This window comes from Natrix helvetica (assembly GCF_964273705.1).
Source record: "Natrix helvetica genome assembly, chromosome: 9".
NCBI lineage: Eukaryota > Metazoa > Chordata > Lepidosauria > Squamata > Natricidae > Natrix > Natrix helvetica.
The window spans coordinates 2,351,343-2,360,678 of record NC_138560.1 but is presented as its reverse complement, the minus strand read 5'-3'; the positions used below and the strand labels follow the sequence as shown (position 1 = coordinate 2,360,678).

At 48.4% G+C, this 9,336-nt stretch overlaps 1 long non-coding RNA gene across 1 annotated transcript; it reads right to left on the bottom strand.

Moving 5' to 3' along the window:
- Positions 1–908: 908 nt before the first annotated feature.
- Positions 909–7,917, bottom strand: LOC309396598. Its single transcript, XR_014176138.1, has 3 exons — positions 2,661–7,917; positions 1,430–2,340; positions 909–1,395 (listed from the first exon to the last, which is right to left on the bottom strand). It is a non-coding gene; the product is annotated as an uncharacterized lncRNA (long non-coding RNA).
- Positions 7,918–9,336: the final 1,419 nt, after the last annotated feature.

The following is a 9,336-nucleotide window of genomic DNA, read 5'->3' as shown; positions in this document are numbered from 1 at the left end:
GAACTGTGCACGGTCACTAAATGAGAACGACTTGTCCAGTCCTCGATTTAGGAACATAATTTCATCACTAAACGAGGTGGTCTTTAAGTGAGTTTTACATTTTACAACCTTTTCTGCCGCAGTTGTTAAGCGAATCCAGCTTCCCCCCCCCCCCTCCATTGACTTCACTTGTTTGGAGGTCATCCCCCCCCCCCCCCCCCGGAAGGTTTTAAATGGTGGTCTGTGACCTGGGGATGCTACAACCTTTGTCAATGCAAGCTGGTTGCCAAGCACCCAGGTTGTGATTGCAGGGATGTTGTGACGGTCGTAAATGGCGAGGACCAGCCATAAGTCGCTTCTAGCACCGTTGTAACTCTGCAAGGTCGTTAAAGAGTTGTAAGTCGAGGACTGCCTGGATTCTAAGGCTTTGGTCCTCTCCAAATGGCCACCCCTTGCTTTGGGTTCCCCAACGGCAAATTATCCCGCCAGCAGCGGTGACCTGTGTTGACGGATCTCTTAGAAGGAGCAATCTGCATAAATGCCTGTGGGAGGAAGGGATTTTCCCCTCTCCCTCCCTGCTTTCTATTCCTTTCAGTATTTGGGAGATTCTTTCAGGGCGTGTGTGTCAAAAGATAAAAGTCACAAGTGTACAATTGAAGGCCTCTCTATGGAGATTCTCAGTCTTCCAGGCCACCGTTGTGCCAAAGGTCCTTTTTCAAAGAGGCAACTGGACTTTCTGGTTACCGGTCTTCTAAAGTTCTTCTAACCAGAAAGCCCACAGTTGCCTCTTGGGGGAAAAAAAAAACCTTTGGGACAATCCCCTTCCAAAGAGCACAAACGAACCTTTGAGGAACGGCTGAAGGAGACCTATTGTTTAGGGAAGATGGCTGGGCTTTTATCTCCCGTCGCTCTCCGCTCTTTCCCCAGCTCATTTTCCACCGATCTTGGCTTGCAGAAAAAGAGACCGGCGCTCTCCTTCCTCCGATTGGTTCTGCAGTCACTTTAATCCTCACCTGGGAACAAACCTGAATGAAGCGTCTCTCGGGCTGGCCAGGGAACTGGGAACTGGGCCCAGAACCTCCGAAACAAGGAAGAAAGACCCTGCTTGTTCCTTGTAAGCCGATTCTCTACCTGAACAAACCTCAGAAAGGAACGAGGAGGCCTCGCTTCCCATTTCCTGAGGTTTGCTAGGAATTGCAAAAGTTGGTTTTATAAATCCCCCGGTAGCGTTAACTTCTCTTTCTGCAGGCAGGCCTCAGCGCACGACCACAATTGAGCTCCACATTTCCATTTCTGAGCAAGACAGTTACAAAGTGGGTTTTACCCCGTATTATGACTTTCTTGCCACAGTTGTTAAGAGAATCACTCCTCTTGTAATGACCCCGTAATCCAGGGGTGTCCAAACTTTGGACACCCCTGCCGTAATCCCTTGCGGGGTGGAGTCGGCAACTGAATGGAGTTGAGTGTTTACTGGCCAGATGCCCTTCCCTGTCGCCAATGAGGAGTTTTATTCAGATGTTACCTCATTGTGCCCAGAGAGAGAGAAATACCTGCTGCTACCTAGGATCGAACGCAGCTTCAAATTCTTCCATTTTTTTCCTCCCTCAAAGCCAACCCTGGGAGGCAACGACGTTAAAAGATCCTGAGTAGCCACACAGCGGCTGAGTTTTCATGCCGTTCCTAATCTAAAATCTGTGGCAGGAAATCTCTCTTATCCTTGGACTGCTGGAGGTGTTTATTCAGGTTTTTCCCCGCAGTGGCTGCCATGATAGAGTTCTGGGAAGGGCGATGGGAGGATTGAATGAAGTCATAGTCCATTTCTGAGGGTGATATTCCTTTTTTTTTCCCTTCCTTTCTGCTCAGGCTGCCAAGAAGGGGCAGTAGGTTCTATTGAAGAGTCCTTAACTCATTTCTAAAAGTTTGCCAGTTGGCCCTATAGTAAGTACTAACTGCTTGGAAGGGTCAGGCTCGGGGCAAGCCGATCTAAAAATAAAAGACATAATAAAGTGAGTGTCGGTGAAAAATAGTAAAACCGTCAGCGATTAAAATAGCATTTAACCGCTTTTCTGTCCTCGGCCTTCAAACGCCATGTATTGTCATTTAGCTTATTTTTGTCTGCTTCGCGTTGCCAGGAAGGCTTAAGATGTGAAAAGCAGCTAAGAATTTTTGTGGACTTGGTCTGCCAGAGGATTATATTTTCGGGATGTCATTTATTTACTGACTTACAGGATTTACAAAGCCACCTATCTCATAGAGGTGGTCCTTGTTTAACGACCACAATTGGGACAGGAAACCAGTTGGTTAAGTGAAGCAATAGGTAGATCAACTCTCAACGCTGCTTATGAATTGAATTCAGCTTTCCTTTCCTTTACAGCAGGGGTGTCCAAACTTGGGAACTTTAAGACTTGTGGACTTCAACTCCCAGAATTCCCTGAACTGAACTGAAGAAGCTTCTTGGGTGGGAAGCAAAATGTCTTCAAGGAAAAAAAAAAAAGCCCAGTTGCCTTTCTCCCTTTGGGACAACCTGGGTGACTTGAGAATCTCCATAGACCAGGGGTGTCCAAACTTGGGAGCTTTAAGACTTGTGGACTTCAACTCCCAGAATTCCCCAGCCAGCCGAGCTGGCTGGGGAATTCTGGGAGTTGAAGTCCACAAGTCTTAAAGTTCCCAAGTTTGGACACCCCTGCTTTACAGTCCTGCACAGGTCATAAAAATTTGAAATGTGGATTTACAGGCGGCTGTTACATGTAAGCTGGGTTGACAAAAATCAGAAATGAGGGGATAAGCCGCTTGGGGAAGCCAAGGGAAATCATCAAAATCATGAAAAAGCGAAAGTTAGAATATTTTGGGGCATGTGATGTGGACAAGTAGTCAATATATTTCACTTAATCCTCCTTCAAGGAATGATTGAAGGCAAATGAGGTCCAGGCAGAAGAAGAACTTCATGGCTTCAAAATCGGACTGGTTTGGGGAAAAGCCAGAAGCACTTTTGCACGCGGCTGTTGATAAAAATGGGATCGCCAATGTCTGATCGTGGATTTCCTGATAGTGAGAACCATCAATGGAACAACTTCCCTCCAGAAGTTGTAAATGCTCCAACACTGGAAGTTTTTAAGAAGGGATTGGACAACCATTTGTCTGAAGAGGGGTAGCGGGTTGAAGACCTCCAAGGTCCCTTCCCACTCTGGTTATTCTATTCTAGTGGTTAATGATGCTTCAGCTAGAGAAAACCAGATAATGGATGGGAGCCAATCAAGGAGAGAAGCAACGTAGAGCTAAGGAGAAATTTCCTGACACAGAGAAAAAAATAAACCAGTGGAACGTTTTGCTTTCAGAAAGTTGCGGATGCTCCATCATTGGAGGATGTTAAGAAGAGACGGGACGATCATTTGTCTGGAATGGCCTAAGGTCTCCTGCCTTGAACGGGGTTGGACTAGAAGACCTCCAAGGTTCCTTATTTTGTTGCCTGAATTTGTGCGTTATTGAAAATAACCCCCGATAGAAAGGAAACAAACATTGTTGGGTCCTTGGTGGATATCCTGGCAGATAATTCATTACGTCAACTGCAGACGAATTATTTCCAGGCTGGAGAAGTTTTAGTGCACCGGGGAATAAGGTTTATAAAATTCCCTGCCCTCTGTCCTGGCAATGTTCCCTCACCTGGTCATAAAATGTTTCGGAGAACGCCAAAAACTCAACCGTGGCAGGCATTCCCCACTGTTGGACACCAAGCCCATTTCTTCGGTTTTATGTTGTCCTTGCTATTTCCCCAAAGTTCAACCTTGTTCTTTAATATTTGGGTAGCCAGATACCCCATCAGTTCTAGGCTAAGAAAGGTATTCCGTAGCTGTCTCGCTCGGAGGAAGCTGGGAAAACAGCAGGGTTTTTATTTATGGGAAAGATTGAGAGCCTCGTTTGAAAGGGAGTGGCGCCACTTCCTCTCCAGCAGCCCAGAAGGTATAATAAAGCAATGTCAACTCAAAGAACAATAAAGCCTGGGGGCCCCCAGCCACCACCTTCCCTAAAGGTAGACTTCCCTTGTACCTTCAGGAGTAAGACTTTGCTAGGAAGACGGAGGAGGGTGGAGGAGGAGGAGGAAAGAAGAGAAGAAAAAAGAAAGAAGAGGAAGAGAAGGAGGAAAGAAGGAAGAGAGGAGGAAGACAAGGAAGACAGGACAGAAGGAAGAGAAGGAAAGAAGGAAGAGGAAATGGAAGAGGAGGAAAAAGAAAAGCAGGGGGAGGAAGGAGAAGAAAAGGAGGAAGAGGGAGGAAAGAAGAGAAAAAAAGGAAGGAGAAGAGAAGGAAGAGAGATGAAAAGAAGGAAGACAAAGGACAAGGAAAGAAGAGAAGGGGGAAAGGAAGAGGAGGAAGACAAAGGGCAGAAGGGAAGGAAGGAAGAGAAACGGAAGAAGATGAAGGAAAGAAAAGAGCAGGAGGAGGAGGAGGAGGAGCAGGAAAAGAAGGAGGTCACAGAAGCCAAGACAGGGTGGGTCCTTTTGGGACAACATACCCCTGAGATTCAACCGGCCCCAACTCCTTTTGCAAAGCCCGGAAGATAGGGATGAGTCCCCTGGGTTGGGAGGTCAGAGGCCACATAGCTGCGGTTTTCTAGTTATCTCTGATGGGTTGTTGATCTTGGCTGTCCTTAAAAGGCCGCCTGGTGCTGCCTTGATGTGTTTTTCATTGAGGTTTTAAGTCTCTTGCTAGCTGCCCAGAGCCACTACGGCCAGGGGGACGTCTGTACGGGTCAAATTCAATCCAATCGATAAACCCTCTTAGGTTTGGCTTTCCCTCTCTGCGAAGGCTGGACAAACCTGATCCCTTTGCCAGAGCTGCCCGGCAGGATGGTTGGGAAACGCAATCCTTACAGACCTTAGCGCCTTGGGTTTTCTATGGTGGGAGTAGGGACCCTGGAGCCCCCTTCAGCTTGCAGAGCCCCCTCCCCAAACTCTGGCTGCCAAAAAGTGATGGTGCCAAAAGGCTGCCTCTGTAGATGCTGACTCTGTAATCTGCTTAGAGAGGGTGTGAAGCGGTATATAAGTCTAAGGCAGGGGTATCAAGACTTGGGAGCTTTAAGACTTGTGGACTTCAACTCCCAGTCGCCCCATGTAAGCTGGAAGGCTGAGCTTCCCCGGGTCTGTGTGAACGCAGCCGGCCTGGAAAGGGCTCGGGCTCCTGACAGCCAGATGGCCGTAGATAAGACGCCGCCGGTTTCCCCCCCCCCCTTTGCAGAGAAAGCTTTGCACTCAGGCCTGGTCTGTCTGGCGGGTCGGTGCTGTGTCTGAGATTTACACAGATTGCAAAACGGGGGGGAATTGGGGGGGGGATTGTCATGGTTCCAGAAGGTGGCCATATAAAGCCTGTCTCCAGATGGGAGAAATTCTCCAGGAAGGCTGGGAATTTGGCAGTCCCTCCCCTCTCCCCCCCACCCCACCCCAGACGAGTCCATTTGGGGGCTGTTTCAAAACTTGGCTGGGAATCCTCCTGGCTGTTTTGCAATTCTACCCACATTTTTTTCTTCCTTTCTTTTCTGACCTCCCCTCTCCCTCCCTCCCCCCCCCATCTCCGTCTGCTCTTCCCTCCCCTTTGTTTTCCATTGAGTGATCCAGCGGGGGTGTTCCCCTTTGCTTTTCCTGTCCGGAGAGATGCTGAACATTCCAGAGATAAATGAGGATTTAAATGCTGGCCGTGACTTTGCATCCTTCCATGCCAGAGCTCTCCGAGTCCCAGGCCTCGAGAATGGAGCCGCAACTCTACTTCCGCTGGATTGGTGCAGCAGGATGCAAATACTGTCCTCCTCTGAGATCTGGGGGTGACGGGTCCCATCATCCCCAACCGGCAGGCTTCCCGGCATCTAGGAGCAGCAAGCGGGGGGGGGGGGGGAGAAGAGGGAGGAAGGATGCTGGCCAGAAAGGGGTGGAAGATGATTCAGTTTTGCAAACCAGTTAGAGAAGTGATTACATGCATAATGCATTGCTCCCTCGGACGGTTTTCTCCGATGCTGAAAGTCAAATCCACATTGTGGAACTTTCCCTCCTGCCAACGCGAATCACTTTGTTAATATTTCACAAGCTAAGGCGGTTGTGTTGCAGCGATCTTTTGAACCCGCGGTGATTTTGAACCAATGTGCTCTTCTTGTTCTGATGTAGGTCTCCCAAGATCATGAAGCAGACTCCTCGTCCCGGTAAAACCCCTTTTATTAATGCTAAAGGGAATTGCTCTCCAGCAAAGTCCCAGAAAACAGTCTTTCATGAGATTTCACAACTGCTGACCTTGATCAGGCTTGGAGAGCTGCCAGGTTGACATCTTCCAAACTCCATGCTGTAGCAGCAATTCCTTGGCAAGAAGTCAGGAACAGATCTTCACCTGAATGAATGGAACTCATTGTCTCCTGCAAACTCCCCTCCCCTTTCCCTCCTCTTTATTCCCTATGGGAGGGGCCATTTACCGTCCACCTGTGGCCTTACTCCCAAATCGACCCTTGTTCCTTAGCTGTTTCCTTCTCCTGGCAGCTCTGCGCATGCACACACTGGGAACAGGCTCCAGCTGTTCTTCTGCCCCACTGATCTCCGTCTCCGAAGGCAGCTGATAACTGTCGGACGGCCCTGGCCCTGTCTCTGCCTCTGACACACAGCCCTCATCAGAGCCTTCCCTAGACTCCAAGACTGGCCCATGTTCCTCCTCAACCTCTTCACTATCTGAATCTATTGCCAGATCCGCTGGCTGCTGGTGGGCCGCAGCACCTCTAATGCAGTCTTTTCCCACCCTGGCAACTTTGAAGAGGCGTGGACTTTAAGTCCCAGAATTCCCCAACCAGCACGGAGAATTCTGGATGTATGCATTTTGAAGTTCCTGACCATGCTGGCCGGGGGAATTCTGGGAGTTGAAGTCCACAGGTTTTAAAGTTCACTAGCATGCTGGCTGTGGAATTCTGGGACGTCTTCAACATTTCCAGGCTTTAAAACTCTGTTCTAATGCATTGGATTTCTCAGGTTATATCTATCCCAGGGGTGTCCAAACTTGGGAACTTTAAGACTTGTGGATTTCAACTCCCAGAATTCCCCAGCCAGCATGGCTGGCTGGGGAATTCTGGGAGTTGAAGTCCACAAGTCTTAAAGTTCCCAAGTTTGGACACCCCTGATCTATCCTCTATTTCCGGATGCCTCCAAGAATCCATCCATGGTTGGGATAGGCTGTAAACTTAATAAATGGCGGAATTCCCTCCTTTGTATATGGTGGAAGGTGACACGTGGTTGTTTTTTTTTAATAGACTGCCAGTAATACAAGCTGCAAACTTTTCTCCCCGAGTGACTCTTTCCATATTAGGCAGAGCAGGAAGTCGGAGGGGAAAAAAAGGTACCTGAATTGCAAGACGGAAAAAAGGATGCCATAAAATAATGCTGACAACTGCCTCATTGTGCGATTGTGCATTTTGTGTTATCTTAACAAGGGCTGAACTGTACTTGTGCCCGCAGAAGGCCGAACAGAACGGGGCATATCTCATCCACACCCAAGGTATGTCACCACCGTGAAGTAATGATTATTAGAAGCAAATTCCTGGGAAGAAAGCTGTTTTGTTTCCATAGAGACAGGGCAATAAAGCAAAGGACACACTGATCAAGCGCACTTCATAAGTGTAACCGGAGAGCCGCAACAATCGTGGCTTAAAGTCAACACATTTTTGCAATAGTTGCGAGTTTTTGAATAAAAACCGGCCGTAAGGTGGTCTTTTGAAAAAGCAGGAGGGGAAAAAGGGAATTCACCGGGAAGGCGTTAAGAAGGAAAAACTAGTTCCTGGGGAAAAAAATCAGGTCGGTGAGGAAGCTGACTTTAAAAAGCGCGGCATAGTACCCAGTTTTCCCGAAAATAAGACCTCCCCGGATAATAAGCCCATTCGGGCTTTGGAGCGCATGCTAAAATAAGCCCTAAAATAAGGCATGCTAAAATAAGGTCTCCCCCGAAAATAAGCCCTTCCCTAAAATATTTAAGAGGGACATGGTGGCTCAGTGGCTAAGATGCTGAGCTTGTCGATCAGAAGGTTGGCAGTTCGAATCCCTAGCACCATGTAACAGAGTGAGCTCCCATTCCTTGTCCCAGCTTCTGCCAACCTAGCCGTTCGAAAGCATGTAAAAATGCGAGTAGAAAAATAGAAACCACCTTTGGTGGGAAGGGAACAGCGTTCCGTGTGCCTTTGGCGTTGAGTCATGCTGGCCACATGGCCACAGAGACATCTTCGGACAGTGCTGGCTCTTCGGCTTTGAAACGGAGATGAGCACCGCCCCCTAGAGTCGGGAACGACTAGTGCTTATGTGCGAGGGGAACCTTTACCTTAAAATATTTAAATGCATGCACAGCCGGTTCTTGCCATTTCCCAGGGGGGAGGGGGGAACATGTCCCATTCACCCCACATGCATCTACCATCCATGCGGAATGGCCTTGCGGAGGCTGCTCCCGCAAACCCTAGCTACAATGCCCCTTAGTGACGGCCTCAAAAAGAGCCCAGCCACCCTAGGGCTGGCAAGAGTATGCCAGGAACAGACGCAGAACTTCTGGCGCTCTCTGGCTCAGCTGATCCATGGGCTGAGGTTACGGATTAATTCTCCTGCGCCTCAAAAATAGTAAGACCTCCCCAAAAATAAGGCCAAGTGCTTATTTTGGGGGGGGTGTGGCAAAATAAAATAAGACCCTGTCTTATTTTCGGGGAAACACGGTCACTACAGATGACTTACGACCGTTTGTTTTCCGAGTGTCTGAAGGTAAGTTTTCGAAGGTTTTTTCTGGGGGCATTCAAACTTATTGCTGAATGCGATGCTTCTCAACCTTGGGCGCGTGAAGATGTGTGGACTTCAACTCCCAGGATTCCATGCTGGCTGGGGGAATCCTGCCAGTTGAAGTCCGCACATCTTCCACCAAGATTGAGAAACACAGGCTTAAGTGGTCAGTGTGGTTTTTAGAACATTTCAAACATTTCTTGTAAAAGGAAACGGACATGCTGGTTAAGGGTCAATGCCTCCTCTTAATGTGACTGAGAAGCTAATTCAGGCTTCTTCCTTCTCTCTTAGCTAGCTGACGAATTAATTGTGGGAACGGTGGAGGGTTTTGCTGCTTTTGTGACCTCCGGTGGGACCAGACCGTCTTAAAAGTTTCCGGGATCTTCCAACACTTGCCGGTCACTTCCTGGGAGTCCTGCCTATTTAGATATCCCTGAAGGACGATTTGAATATTAAAGTATCTGCCACTTGATTTTTTTCCCCCTTCCTTCCAGTTGGTGATGAGGCATGACGACGAAGAATTGGGCCGTAAGCGCTAACAAAATTTAAGTGGATTTTTGCGGCAAGAAAAGGATGCATATTGTACC